The sequence below is a fragment of the Numida meleagris genome, chromosome 10 (genome assembly GCF_002078875.1).
Source record: "Numida meleagris isolate 19003 breed g44 Domestic line chromosome 10, NumMel1.0, whole genome shotgun sequence".
In the NCBI taxonomy this organism is placed as follows: Eukaryota; Metazoa; Chordata; class Aves; order Galliformes; family Numididae; genus Numida; species Numida meleagris.
The window spans coordinates 4,022,465-4,038,318 of record NC_034418.1 but is presented as its reverse complement, the minus strand read 5'-3'; the positions used below and the strand labels follow the sequence as shown (position 1 = coordinate 4,038,318).

The 15,854-nt window shown below is 46.9% G+C and overlaps 1 long non-coding RNA gene across 1 annotated transcript in view; it reads left to right on the top strand.

Annotated features, from left to right (window-relative positions):
• The window catches only part of LOC110404342, a 54,676-nt gene extending 38,910 nt beyond the window's left edge, over positions 1–15,766 (top strand). The window contains exons 3-4 of the long non-coding RNA XR_002442164.1: positions 8,427–8,564; positions 15,206–15,766. This is a non-coding gene — a long non-coding RNA (uncharacterized LOC110404342). The remainder of the gene's footprint in view (positions 1–8,426; positions 8,565–15,205) is intronic.

Here is a 15,854-nt window from a genome sequence, read left to right as displayed (position 1 = left end):
TGAGACTATTTGAGGGCATCTTTCACTATCTACCAAAATTCTGTTAAGCAGATCCTAGCATGCGTTCTGTATTACTGTTGCTAGAATAGAAGCTGAGTCTCTGCAGGCGTATTCACTTCAAGAGCATGTCAGTGCTGTCCTCGTGCAGAGCGGTAAAATGGTGGGAAGGCACAGCGCATTAAACATTAGATATTTTAATTATTCCATATTTTCTGTTGTAATAATACGTGTTTCCCTATTTGAATGAATTGTCATGTTTGTATTTTGGCACAGTGGAGCAGAAATGCTAAAAGCAAACCTATAGAGGCAGCGGAGGCCAAGGTACCAGCTCATACATAGATGGGAAGGAGCAGGGCAGGTAGTACAAGGGAACAAGGCAGATGAAGTTAATTACGTGATGTGCAGTAACACTGTATTGCTTGTCAGGTGGGTCTCCCAACCACCAGCAGCTTTTGCAGTTTACTGTTGTGTAAGCTTTCTCTGCCAGGACCACCACGTCCCGTCTGCCTCACATACTCTGCATTGTTATGGCCTGATGTTTTGTCCTAATAACATAAAGTTCAAATCTGTGATAGCTCCACTGACTTCAAAAGTAAATGTGTAACTTTGTAAACAAGGTAGGTCAGAAACAAGAAGCAATCCTGCTGCAGCAGCATATACTGCTCAGCAAGGGCTACTTTCTTTGCCTGCCTCGATGCGCAAAGCACAAACCAGTTTGCAGTGGTGTCACGGAGACTCGCAATGCTCCAAATCTTGATGCTTCTCCCTCTTGTTCATGACAGATCAATGCCAGAACACTGCTTCTGGGTGGCTTGGTGGACTAAGAGCACTTCTAATGCACAGCAGGGGAGAAGCGAGACCTGCACTTCTAAGATATAAAATCACTGATGAGAAACCCTCCCTCTTCCCCGCTGATAGATGTAAAGGATATAGAGGGGTGTGGGTCCAGTTCCACAGCTGTGGACCTGAGTTCTGGCTTCTCACCAGGTGCATGATCACGGTCCTACTCCAGCACTGAGGGGGGGATTTCTCCTGAAGCCCTTCAGGGAAGGTGGGACAGCACTAAACATTAAGGCTTGAGCCTGAGCTGGCTGTGGACAAATTCAGATAGGTTGATGGGAAAGTCTTCAGCTGCTTTGTTTGCCCACAAAAGGCATTCTATTTAATCTGTCGCAATGAATCTATAACTCTTTTTATTGTTTGAACCAGCAGTCATTTCATCCAGATTAAAACCCTGTTTGGTTCTGCCGCGTGGCAAGGTGAGTGGTGGCTTCGGAGTTATCTCCTGGCACCTCCCAGGCCCTTCCTGAGAAGGCAGTAGAGAGAGCTGTGATGAACAAGAGCCCAGGCTAAGGGCAAGCTGGCAGCCTCACAGCAAGCTGAGGTTGGCTGATGGCCTGCCCCGCTGGGAGCAGAAGGCTTGGGGAGCCAGGGACTGGGCAATGGTTCTGGCTGCTCAGCAGCAGGGCTGGGCAATGGGACCCTGCAGGAGGAAAGAACTGAGCAGGATTTAAACTAAGCAGCAGCTAGGTGGAAAATGCCACTCTGGGATTAAGGAGAAAGCCTTTCCCCCTGGGGAAACGCAGGAATTCAAGGCAGAAAGGGAAGAGAAAGGACAGTCCTGTGTTAAAAGAAGATTGATTTTTCTTTAAGAATGGTCTGGGTAACAAGCATGGAACTTCAGGAAGATCAACACATAAAGGTTGTTGCTGACCTTTCCACGAGGTATTGCAGACATTGCATAAAGTCATCCAGGGAAAGCACACCAGAAATGGGACAATCAGAAAACAGGTACAACAAAAGGTAGTTGTTTGGTGCGTTTCTAAGAGGAAGTTCCAGCTGTTGAAGCATTTGCTGGAGGAAGGATGACCGCCTGTTCAAGGCCAGCCGTGCCGAGGGCAGCAGAGCTGGGGCTGTGTGCAGGCAGCGTGCAGCTGCCAACCACTGTGCAGCAGAGACCTGGCCATGGTGCGGGGCAAGGGGCGAGCCAGGGCGAAGGAGGCAGCGTGCAGCTGGATCCCGTGGCCCTTTTGCTGGGGCTGACAAAGAGGCCGTGGGTCTTCCAAAACGTGGCTGTTTTCTGGAAAATAAATGAGGGCAGACTGGAAAACCTGGGGACTTTGGGAGCAGAGGTGCCACCCCCAGAAGCTGCATGCCACAGCTCACGTGCCTCAGCTGGTTGTGATCACAGCTGAACTCACGTGCTCAAAAACCTGAGCACGTCATGGTGAAAAACTGTGAGCAGTAATGGTTACAGAAGGCAGAAAGAAAGCTGCTGTGGGAGCCGAGCCCCAAGCCTCTCAAGGTGGGGAAATGTGATGCTCAGCTGGCCCTGGTTGTGTTGAAGGCAATGGGAGGAGGATCTTCAAGGGATCAGAATCCGCCCTTATTCCCGCTCCAGGCTAAATGGGAAATTATCCTTTATGTGATTTTTTCATATTCCTGAAAGTTCTCAAGCCAGCATTGTATGGTTTTCCTACTTATTTCCTTTTGTTCCTATTTGAACATCTGTCTGAAGTAGTGTATTACATACTAATTTGTTCTGAGCTTTTTTTTTTTTTTTTTTAGCATGGTTGGGTGTGATTACAGTCTTCCACTTCATTTTCATTAATTTGCTTCATTTATTTGCTTTTGATCTTTTATTGGTCCTCATAGTATCTGCGTGTGAAAGAGAGAGCGTGTATGTGTGCATGCAAGCAGGATGAAGCTCTGCATTTGTTTCCTTGCAGCCCATGACAGCGCTGGGGGTGAGCAGTGCAGAACTGCCGTGGGGACCTCAGCTACAGCTCCTGCTCTCATGTGCAGTCCTGTTCTCGGTTTCCCCGTGCCACGTTTCTGGGAGGGTCATGTCAGCAATGATTCTGGACAAGGAATGTAGGCAAAAGAAATTGTAGGAGGGCCAAATGGAAGAATAATACCAACCAGTTTTGTAGTGGCTCGGTTGCTGTCAATAGGACTTGATCGGAGAGAGCAATTTAACTTATGACATCTACGCAATTAATAGCTCATTCCTTGGACTAAAAGGGTGCAAGCCTTGGAAGCGTACTGCTATTTACTGAAACTGCATTTTAACTGGTACCTTTTCTGGTGTTTTATTGCAAGTGAAATGTGGAATCTCTTTATTTTGTTTCACTTCCGCTTTGAACAAAATGAAAACAACCTCTGCTTGTGCTGAGGCAGTAAAACCGGGCGGGCGATGGCGCTTTGATTCCAACCAGACTGACCCCGTGGCTCGAGGCAGCTCCGAGGCACCGCGGCCATATGGTTTGAGACAGGCTCTCGGCTCCATTGTTCTCACACCCGGCCAGGCTTGTGATCCCCCCAGCCTATAGGAAGCACTGCAAACATCTGCGTCACAAACTGAAATAAATCCATAGGTACTGCTCCTTGGGAGTGCGCCAGACAGCACCCACCACAGGCTTTGACCTAGGCTCCCCACACGTTCAGGTTTGGCATGCCCCTCTTGTCTTTGTGGAGGGACACATCCCTTTGCTCTTCTTGCTGTAGGTTCTCCTTGTTGGTGACTGGGTGAGCGCGATGAAGTTGCTGTGGCAGAGGATGCGCTTCACTTCCCCTTTCATTCCCTATCTCTCACATCATACAGTATGCCGATACATGTGTTTTGCCTAGATCCTACCCTGTAAAGTTGTAGAGTAAAGCTCTCCATCACATGTCATCGTTGTCTATAATTACTGTTCTGTCATTGTCCTGGAGAGGAGCTGCTTCTGTCACCCCATCAGCGGCTTCCTTCTCATCTTTTTGAAGCCTCACTTTCTCTTGTAGGTATCCAGGCACAGGCTGATGATAGGCTCTGTGATGTTTTTTGATCTTTCCCCTCATACCCTTGGATCTCACTCACCAATCTTCCTTGCCTTTCTGTCATCGCTAATAAATTTTCTTTCTGTTAATGTTATCTATATGCTAATATCACTAAAGGAAAAAATAGCAGCAAACACTAATTTCAGAGCTGAGAGACATCATCTTGGTTTGAGTGGTGCACATCTTTTTAGCCGTAGCTGTCCATACAGTTCTTCCAGGTGCACATCTTCCCACAAAAGCCATATTAAAGAGCAGTTAGATGGAAAAGCAAAAGGAAAGGTGTTCATATTTACAGAAAGGCTTGTTTCTAAAATCTTTTACAGGATTTTTGTCTTTATTGTGCTGTGCTACAGGCCTGTTCATACATTTTTAGCTCGGTACAGCTACGATTAGCAAGACGCGTTCTGGCCACACTATTGTTCTGTTTGTCAGGCAGTGTTTTTAATAGCCCCGCTTATTCCTTTTTCTTGACATATTTTATATAAATATTATAAGAATATGTTTGATTTGTACCATCTCATCTAGAACCTTTTAAAATTCCTTCTCAAACTAAAAGCATACCACTGCTTGAAGAAAAATAAGCATGGTACCCTTATCACTCTGGTACTGTTTTCTTCTAAAATATCTCCCATTTGGAAGTCTTTACTGTAATAACTGGGATATGAGCACAGAGGCTGGAATTTTCCCAAATAAGAAAGCTTTAAGCCATAATTTCTTAGTACAAAAGCTTCTTTTTTGTTAAATTATATATAAGTATTTTCAGCAGGACCTCCTATGCACAAGTATGTGGTGAGCATTCATTTTTGCAATATCAGCTGAAAAGTATACCTTCAGCACCATTTATATTAATGTCACTGTTACAAACAAATCTTGCCTTTTTCTGAGGGTGAGATGGAGGTATGCGGTCAGATACACACGCAAAATGCAAATCTGCTTTTTATTTTCGGGATCCTCACTCTCTGGTCTCACTTACCTCTTCTGAGACCTTTGAAAATCACTGTGCAGGAACACAAGCCCTGAACTACAATTTGGGCAAAAGCACAAGGTGGGCATGAGTGCAGCTCCCAAGCTGTAGACCCAACACACGAATGAGGACGCACACCTCTTTCCAATCTTTGCTTCCAATGATTGCTGTAGGTGACTTGGAAATTGAGGTATAGCATTGCTCATTGGAAATTAGATGTAGCATTGTTTGCCACAGACAAATCCAGACACCAACCCACGGCACTGCCAACTCTGCGGGCTCAGGCTCTTTTCTTTTTTGCCCCCATCTGCACCTTTACATCCATATTAAGGGGAATAAAATCCATGACATTCTTCAAAAGAAAAAGCTGCTGCTGCAACTTGTCACTAACAGCTCCAGCTGAGATTTTTCAAAGGAGATTTTGGTGGGATTTGGGTGTCTCGCTGCCCTGAATTCCATTGGAAATCCCAGTCTAGTAGTAGACTTCCGAGGGGTTGTAAGAACTGCCATCTGCAGGGGAATTTCCCTCTTCTCTTTGCACCTCTCCTGGGCATTGCCAACGGGCAACCACGAAGCGGCACCTCCAGCTGCCTGGTGCCAGGGCAGCTGAGTTCCCAGCAGGCACTGCCCTGGGAGAGGGGCTCTGCGCTCATCCCCTCCTCGGGCCATGGCACGTCGCAGTGCTGCGTCTCCCTTGGCGCGCTCTCAGAACTATTTCTCTTGCCTCACCGCTGGCAGGATTCCTAAAGCACTGATGAGACTGCAATTACTACGCACTTTATGGCTCCGGTCTATAAAAGTTAGGTGGTTTTTTCCCTGCGCGTTTCCCATGAAATTTTTGTAAAGGGTGTGTAAGAAATGCCCGATCCAATGAAGAAAATACCAGATGATACATTCGCTTTTCAGCATATATGGAGTTTAATTTAGCATAGAGAAGCAACTAAGAATCAACTATTGTTATGGTAAAACACTTCCTTTCATCTAGAGTTATATGTGATCCCATAATAAATCCAAATGTGCGTGATTGTTTGTTAGAAAGTGAAAATTTTAATTAACAGTGTGGCTAGTGCCGAGCTTCACTCTCTATTATCTCAGTATATTGGGTTTTGTGTAACGTGAGCATTCAAAAGCGAAACCTGCATGAAATCTCCCAACTGTGAATGCCTTTTCCTTGTAAGAATTTGGTGTGAATCTCTGGAAACTTGCTAAGTCCCCAGGGGGGATAAGAATCCACAGATCTAACTAACCCTGAGGGTCATGTTATCACACAGATTAACTATTCTCAACCAATTTCTGAAATTCATTAGGCAGTTAAGGCTTTCTATCAACATTAGTAATGTGTACCTTCTTTTTCTACCTATTTGTCCTTAAATATTTTTATTAGGTCCCTGACACACAGTGGCCTTCCTTCCTCTTATTAATCAGCTTCTCTCATGTCCCTGAAGAAGCATCTCAATTTTCACATGTTCAGCTGATTATTCTTCTAATTATCCTTTTTTAAAGGAGTCAGTACACGGTACCACGAGCGGTGAAATATAATACTATTCCACACCATTCCATTTGCATGGACAGTATCAATAGGTTTATTTTTTTCAACTCAGACAAATTTTTATATGTTGCAGAAGAAAATAAGAGGTGTTTATTCCATGTTTATTCCAGAAGTCAGCTAAGTCAGTGAGTGTGTTGTAGACTTGGCTGAATAAAGCAAGCTCGGGTTCTGTAGGAAGTCACCAAGAGTCAAATTCATCAGAATGAGGATTGTTGTAACATCTGTGTCTCAGATGAGGTCTCTCCTGGTTAAATGGATGTATGTGAGGGACACTGGCTGCATGTGGAGGTGCCCAGCAGAGTCGGGGTGAAGCTGCGTGCTGGTACCTGCACACATTGGTGGAAGCGAGGCCTTACCAAGGGGCTGCCTGCAAACCCACGGCTGGGGGACACCTCCTGTGGCACCAGGTCCCACCTTCCAGCGCCAGCACCACAGAATACAATGCTATATGGTTTATCAAGCTGATCTGAAAGTGAGGAAGTGTTTGTCAGGTGGTTTTTTGGGCAGCATGGCATGGGCAGAGCTCAGCCCTGTGCTCCAGGAAGCAGCTCTGACGGGAAGTTCTACTTCCTTCCCAAGCAGCTCGGGCACAAATAGTTTTCTCTTCCAGAAAGCTTCTGCAAAATGATAGTCTGCTCTTACACCAAACCATTTAATAAGTTTAATTAAATGGAAGCTTATGATAATTAAACCAAAAGCCTAAGGGCCCTGTTCTGTGAGGACTTACTCCTTGCATAAGACCAATTTCCATATAATTTAGACAACAAAATAGCGGAACAGTGCTCTGCCATCTAATTTATATGAAATTGGTATTCTCCGGCCCAGATTTATATTACACTGTAAACACACTTCTCGTATCAGAGCAGAAGTGAGATAGCTCGCGTGCAAGTATTGGAGCAGCAGAGAAAAAAAAAAGATGTTTAAAAGGGATCCCCCGCCCCTTTTTCTTTAAACTGAATGCACAAATTAAACCTGTAATCTGATAAACTCTGCATGAGGATCAAATATCCTTAAAGAAACCCTTTAACAGAGCGGGTACTGTAGGTTCTTCTTTCATAACAAATTTGCATATTTGCTACTTCTGGGTGTTTTCTTGAACTACCGTCTGTGATCAATGCAGGGAAAAGCCCACGCTCTGTATTTTGGAATTCTTTAGCGTCTCCCCGCGTGTCCCAAAGGAACGGTGCGGTGCATTATCTCCTCCGCCACCTGTATTTTTATTGCACTTCAAAACAAAGCTCCCATACTACAAAGAGTCGGTGGGGCCTGATCCTTCACTACCTTACTCCAACTTTGCGCAGCCCACTGGAGACAAAGCCATTCCTCTCATTTAAATGGAAGCACTGAGAACATCCCCCGCCCTGCCACTGCCATTTCTGGATCTGTTCGTGCTCTCTCTTATCTATACCCACGGGGAGGGAGAATGGGGACCCTCTGTGCACTCCTCCCATGCCTGGGTGAGCAGCCATTGGTATTTGATGGGCTTTTTTGCACAAGAGGTTCCATTTTGAGGGAAGCTATAGGGCTAATAGTTCCAGAAAAGGGAAAAGCATTACTTCAAACAGATGACACCAACAAGTGCACTGCTACTTCCTATTAGGTACTGGTGATTAATTGCTCAGGGTTAGGAGATAACCGGGTCATAGTCTTAGGAGATACACAATTCCCACTGACCCACACCTAAAGCCCATTTGTAGAAGTAGCAGGGAGATACCATCTTTTGTACCATAAATGAGTTTATAATTGTAGTTTGTAATGCCCATCCCTCTATATCCAAAGCTTCAAGACACTCACAACACTGACCTGCTGTTTTGCTTGCACTACAGAGTAAATACAAGACTCAGTGGTTAAAATTCAGCTCAGATGAGCCAAATTTATTCCTTGTAAGAGCAGGCATCTGGAAGACCTCACTTGGATGATGGCTGCCTAATTTATTGAAGAGCTTCCTATTGAAGACCCAACTTTGCAGAGAAGCTTTGCATCCTCGGGGTCATTTTTGACAGTGCCAAAAATGGAAACTTATTTTCTTTGCAGTATTAAAAAGTGACTTACAAAATATGTAAAGTATTTAAAATTTGTGACATTTACTTGCAGGTCCATACTTTGGCATTGTGACCTATGTCACACTACATCCACATAGCCAGAGCTGCTGCAGTGGGAGGAGTGCTGCCGCTAAAAGGCCTGCACCCGGGGAAGCTGGTGAACCCTGCACTTGGCAAACAGCACTAGCAGGTCAGATTCAAAGTCTTTTTAATTATTGGGGTGTAAGCCTAAACCAGTAGAAAGCCAGGCTACTATTCTTTCAGGAATAGGAGGGAGCCTGGCTCCCTGAGGACCCCGCGTACCATGTCACATCATGTCAGGGGAGCTGTGCATGGTAATTATTTATACACCTGAAACAGTTCTGTGCTGCGAGACAAGAGTTCCACTCAACCTGAGGTACCTGGTGGTAGGCTGAAGGCATCTGCATGTCAGTAGGAATTCTGCTGTTTTTCTGAGAAGGAAACTCCCAATGCTAGGACAACTGGGACAGTTTCTTGATACTACTAGCAGCCTTGCTTTTTCTTTGCTTGACTTTAACTTTTGTCAGATTAGGAAGATTCTTGGAAGAGAAGAGCATATCAGAACATGAACCCATTGGAAGGTTTTGTACCCAGTCATGAGCCTAGATCTGTATCCCCCAAGTTCTCTTCTCCTTCCTGCAAACAAAATGAGCTGAGCATGACACCATGCCCAACCACACTTTGAAATCAGTCCCCAAAGCTCCTGGAGGACTTTTCAATGGCAGATCCAGTTCTGGCAGATTTCACTGTTGATCCCAGATTGAGGGAAGGTGCAGAGGAATAGGAGGGAGCCATCAGCATCTGTGTGAGGTTGGGAAAGAAACGTGGATGTGTGAAAGGCAACTAGTGGAGGAAGGCAAAGTGAGGGTGGAGTGGATGAGTGCTAGTTCTCTTCCCATGGTGCCCACTGACACTCTGTTGAGCCCAGTTCCCATAAAAATCGTTTGCTCAGGCCTCTATACCAGTGCTGAATGCCACAGATGCAACACTGGATCTTCGCATCAGTCATGAAAAATCCACTGAAAATGCCAGGCTCTTGTACTCCAGGCTGCTGAAGGTCCTAAGATCCCTCATAAGCTCTGTAGGGAGCACCGCAGTTACAGAACACTGACAAGGAATATTGCTATTCCTACCATATTTTGTCACTGATAGAAAGGTCTACATTTCAGGTTGGGCTCAGGTCCTGTGTAGGGGTATGTGAGTTTCAGGGAGACCAATAGTATCTCCTTCTACTCACATCAAGTCTGAGTGTGGCCCATAGCATTTGTTGAATGGCCCATAGAAGCCTCAGGGTATCCTACAGGAGCAAAGCAGCCTGCGACAAATAGAGAAAGAAAAGAAGGGCTGAACAGAGATGCAAAACTGAGTTTTGGGGCAAGAAGCAGTCCTAGATAGAGACTGCATAGCTCCAGGTCCGACCATCTTGTTTCAGACACGTTTCCTTAGGGATAGGACAGAAGTAAAGTAAAAAGTAGGTCTTCCTAGTTCGCAGGCAGCACCAAGATTCCAAACTGCGCCGATAAATAGTGTACAAGGGTGAGAAAGCACAGTGCTGTTTGCCCTGGGCCCCTCGCTGTGGTGCGAGGTGCAGCTGAGCCCCGCACAGCGCAGTGCAGTGGGCAGCGGCCTGGCTGAACGCCGCGCTCCGCCGCACTGAGGCTCTTTTCATAGCATGGATCTCTTCTTCCAGCATGCCACTTACACAGAGCCTTTCCTAAAAGGTCATTACCTCCCTGTTATTTTACACTTCCTTTCCAAAAAGCTTCAAAGTCTGGTTTTTAGCGTATATTTATTAAAAGTTTTTCTCGCTGTTCCAAAGCATAGCAGAGTCGCCGCTCGAAAGCCCAGCGTCAGCGCGGGCCGCTCGGCTGAAGAAAGGAGACGAGGGAAGCTTGGTTTTGCTGGGGTGGGGTGGGGGGCAGAGAAAATAAAGAGAAATCGGCCGAGCTTCAAAGGGCGCATTTCCATAATTGCCCTGTAACTTTGGCAAAATAAATCTGAAGGGCTGAGAAAAGCGCAATCTCTCAGATGAGTGCACTACAAAAGCCCCAGAGATCCCCGGTCCCACTTGTTACCATTCTAATTCAGTGAGAGAATTCGGTCCCTAACCTCGGCAACAAAAGCCATGAAATCACCGTCCTCCCATGCCGATAGCCCACGCCGAAAGAATAAGACCTTATCCAGCCTTTGTCTGCCTCCTGCCCACTAACATTCAGGACAAATCAGAATAGCATTAGGCAGCAGAACCGCTGCCAGAGCAGCAGTGCGAGTCTGGGGCTCGAGTTCCCGTCCCAAAGACGTGCAGTCCCATCAGGACAGGGGCGTGTTTATTTCGGGTTTGCTCTGGGTAACGACGGGCACTTTTTGCAGCGCTGCCTGAATCTGTGTCCTCTCTGTCTCAACTTCTCGCATGAAACGTGCGCGAGTCTTACAAGGCTGTTTTCCTCCAGAAATGGGAAAATGCACTCCAGGAGCACTTCTAGGACTCCACGCTTTCCCTCCGCAGAGCCCGCTCTTTACAAAAACAATGCTGGCAGTTCTGGATAAAATGTGAGCAGGACGTGTCTCAGCGGGCTGGCTTTTCAACATGAGCCCTGGCTTTGCTGCTGCGGCCGCAGCCCAAACTTTGCGATTGCTCGGAGAGAAGCTGGAGATGAACAGCGGGCCTTTTACTGCAACCTCCCGTCATTCGGCCCCTCTCTGACTTCCTTACTTTCTCAATAAGACGAGCTTTTGTGGCGATGTGCAGCGCGGACAATCGGGACAGCCTTATAAAGGGATTTAGAGGCGCACACAAAGGGCGGCGGCGGCATCAAAGCCGGCCCAGCAGCACAATAGAGATGACATTTTTACATCCCAGGGCTTGGGCAGGCAGCGCCTGAATGCTGTGTCCATAGCAGTGTCAGTAAACAATGAGGAAAGTGGGAAAGGGGTGAAAACACAAGTCAAATCTTTTTATTGAAGCCCCCTACACATTCATTGGGCATTTTTAGCCCTGCATTTGAAAGCTCTTCCATTTACTTACTCTCCAGATTCTCCTATTTAACTAACTGACTGATGATGGCTCCATTTTGATATCCTAAGAAAAGAATGGGAATTCTTCTTGAAGTGAATATATTAATTCATGGGATTTAATTGCATTTCGTTGGCAGTAAAGAAAATATTAACTACGTGGTGCTGTTCTTAAAGGGACACTGCCAACCTTAAAACCATCTTTAAGAATCCCGCGTAACAAACACCGGCCTTACCTGTAGTACCAGTTCTGCCTCTGGTTCTTGGGAGCAACATTTTCGTTTGCCAGTTTCCTTCATTTCGTTTATTTTTTTGCACACCAGAAGTAGGCCAGAGCGTGGCGTTGTTCCTAGCTGGTTTCTCTCCCCATTCCTTGTGCCTAGGTGCCCCAGTGCCAGCATGGGAGGTGCAAAAGCAGAGGTCTAACCCCGCTCCTTGAGCCACTTGGGTAATCTCAGTGGCTGCACCACATGCCGGGAAGGAACACGTGAGCACTAGCACTCGCTTGTGCTGGATTTTTGTTTTTATTTTTTCTAAAATTATATGAAAACATTTCTATTAGTATTAGGCTTTGATTTAGTACGCTGGAGGGAAGCTGTCTATCAGACACACATTTCTGGCATTGTCTTCTCTGGGAATCACTTGCGAAAGTCTCCATCCGAGCACTCAGGCAGGAAGGCTGCTGTTCGATAGCCATCTTGAATGTCCATTTTCATTCAATTATTTTGGAATGGGGACAGTCTAATCTCCCAGCGAAGCTTGCGCTTTACCTCTCTTGGAAGCAAGTTAGACTGTAACAGAGCAAATTGATGTTTTACTCCTTGTATCTAATTTCACATTACATCTATGTTTTTAGGCACTTAAATTTTACTGCTAAGGTATCTTGAGTATCCCATAGCCCGGTGTGAGTTATACTAATGATTGCTGAGAAATTCAATAGAGTGAGTCATGTATTTTCTAGGCAGAGAGAGAGAGACATATCTTCCTTCCACTGTTTTGCTTGAAAACAGGTATAATATGAATGTATTAAAACCTCAGTTTCACGCGTACCCAGCAAGTAATTTTATTCCAGCCCGGCTAGCTGGCCTACTGACATGCATTTCCACCACTGCTAAAAATAATGAGGAATCCAAGTGACACACATTTACGGGTAGGAGTGCCATCAGATCCCTTGACCTAATTGAGCATGCCTATACACCTTAGAGTGTTTTGCATAACCAACTTAGACAGCAGGAACATTTCCAACCAGATTGATTGACATATTTTATTTCTAACTTAAGCTTAATCATGACCAAGAATGATTCATTTATACCTTTCAAACTTTAGGAATTGACACGGGAGACAACCAAGCTGCAGACTCCAGAGTGAGCAATCGCGTGAAGGAAAAAAATATATATTAATGTAGTTTATTAACCTCCTTAGCTGCCGAGGTTGATGTAATAAAATGGATTAATTAGCTGGTGGGAGAGTTTCTTTGTTTTATAAAATAAACCTCAAACGAGATTTTTTTGGGGAGGGGGAAGGTTTTGTCCCAGATCAGTCCCCCAGCAAACATCTCTGTGTGAAACCCTACACAGAAGCGGGGAGTGGGCTGTTTTATTTTTTATAAACCAGGTGGACAAGAGCTCATCTCCCAGCAGTAACCAAATGACTTCCGAGCCATGAGAGTTCTGGGTCTTAAGGCACAAACTGTCTTCAAATAAACAGCAGCGCTTTCCGCGTGCCGTGCCTTAGCCAGGAACAAAGCCTAATAGAACAGACCGTAATAAAAGTGCTCTTTCCAGCACGCATGTATGTGGCTGCTCTATGCTGAAAATGTCCTTTAGCACTTTTTAACCATATTCTCCAGTGTGTCAGCAAAGAGACTCCATCAGAGTATTTAACATTGCTGGGAGCAAAGGAATAAAGTGGAGTCACTGTTGATTATTACTCATTAGCCACAAGGACATCCACTTAACATGTGAATAAATGAATGACACCATGTCCTAATGGAAATGGCCTCGGTGTACCTTTAAGCAAAATGTTGTTTAATATCTTCCATTTGCTGAATAGAAAAGAGGCCTGTTGGACGTGCAGAGTTAGCAAGCAGCCATTGTTGCTTTGTTCCAATTTCAGCATTTAATAAAAAAAGATCTTGTCCCGGGCGCAGCGAAGGCTGGCCCCAAAAACCCAGGCAGCAGCACAGCCTCCTCCTCACTCTGCAAATTCAGAAATTCACCGGCATTGCAAAGGGTTAACGTCCATCAAGCAAATGAATCCTTAGAAGGTGCGTGTTCTTCATTATGCTGCTTTACATTCAAACGTATAAAACAAAGAGCATCTGATATCTTTATTGGTTCTCTTAGATAAAATGCAAGCAAGCTATAAGCCTTAATTTTCTTATTACCATTTGTTAACAAGGAAGATAACGCTCTCAAAAGTATTTGATTAGGACTCTCTTTGATTTGTATCTCGTTACGATTTTCAGGGCCTATATTTTTGTCTTATTCCTTTAGTACGCTGATAGTTCTGATCAAAGCGATAAAAAGAGGTGTTTTAAAAGTGTGGATGTGAGCCGTACAGGTAAACCGCACGATCTGAGCAGCATCTGAGGCTGCCGTGCTGGAGCATGCTTGGGAAACAGCTCGCAGGGACGAGATGCACGTCCCTATCCGAGAGCCGTGGGCTGGGCCGGGGAGCCCTCCTGCTCTCCAGCCCTCGCAGCAGGAACTTTCATCATTTGCAACTTTTTTCTTTCAGTTTCTGAAACGTAGCTACTGAGAACAGTTGGGTATAATGCTAAAGCTATTTACTGTATCAAACGTCTAAATGCTCGTGCTCGGATCTACACCAGAATACCTCCGTCCAGCTTTAACTTCCCGAGGAAAATGAAAGCAAGTGCGTTAGCTGACGCGTCAGAACTGGGGGGTTATTTTCATGCCCGTTCCGATTCCTGGCTGTGAAAACCACGCGTGTGTCGGGGCCTTTTCCTCGCCGTTTCCGTTCCTCCTGCCCGGGGCAGCTCTCGGCACGGGGCTGCGTCCTGCCCGGCCCCACGCCGCCCGCTCGGCCCTGCACGGCCACCAGCCCCAGCCCCGTCCCCTGCTCCGCGCGGCGCTCCTCGGGCACAGGAAGGCGCGGGCAGGAGATGATTACATCAATCAGTGTCAGGGCTGGGAGCCGTGATTTATGAATATGCATAATGAGCTCTCACCTTTGAGAAGGACTAGCTAGGGAGATAATTGATTAGACAGGAAAAGAGCAGCCAGCAGCGAGGAGGGAGGAGGAGAGGCCTCTCGGAGCTGTCGCGGGCCGGGCTGGGGCTGCGGGAGGCCGTCAGGCTGCGCGAGCGATTGCTAAAAAAAAACACGAGCAGGGTTTTTAGTGTTTTGTTGAAACACGCACGGCAAAATGTTTCCTCACCAAACGAATGGGAATTTTCTCCACTCGGGGAACCGCGCGAGCAGCTCCGCGGCTGCTGTCCCTCGGGGAGCCGGGATCCCACTGCCGGGAGCTGCGGGCGGCAGTCGCAGTGCTGCGGCCGAGCTCGGAGCGAGCACCCCGTGAGCAGGGGCCGCTGCGCTGCCGGGGGGGCCGGGGTGCGCTCATTTTCCCGTCGCGGTCTCATTATTTTCTTCCACTCCCTTTTAAGCGTCCGTCTGGCCACTGGGCGAAAGTTTCTATGGAAAAGCCACCAGGACGCCCAGAGGAAGGGGATGTGGAAATCTGCCTCTAGCTCTCTCCCCCACCCCTCCCATTTTACATGCCATTAATCTTTTTTTTCTTTCTTTCTTTCTTTTTTTTTTTTTTTCCCCTCAGCAAGAACTGGCAAAGGGGAAAGCAAAGATACAAAGTGCAGAGAGACGGGGTAACATTTACATGAGAAACAATCCGCTCTCCAGCCCCCACCCACGGCGCTTCCCCTCGTTTCAGGAGCTGCCGGAGCGCAGGAAGGGAACGGTTCCTGGCAGAGGGACAGCGCTGCGAGGAGGCAGACGCGTTTCCAGGGCCGGAGAGAACGTATGTGAGAAGGGGACGTGGGGGGAATGGGGCCGAGGGCCGCCGCAGGGCTGCGCACTGCGCCCGGGCCTCACTGGGGCACGCGGCCTGCGTGGGGACGGGGCTGTGGGGCACGCGATGCACACACACGAACACACGGATAGAGGTGTGAGCACGCAGACGCTAATATTGCTGCCTACCGACGCCGAGGATGTAAGATGCAGTTTACGGGCCTAGCGCAACCCGCTCCTATAAATAATACATTCCGATCACCGTGGCCTCAAAATGTCAATACCGCGCAGCCCCGCACATTTGCATATCTTGAACTGCCTCAACTTGAAGCACGTCAGCTATATGCTTCTGTTTGTACTTTAACTTCATCCCAGCTCCGGCCGAGCCCCGCGCCGCCCCCCGCGCGGCTCCGTCACGCAGCGAGCAGCGCCGTGCCCAGGGCCGCGGGGTTCGCTGC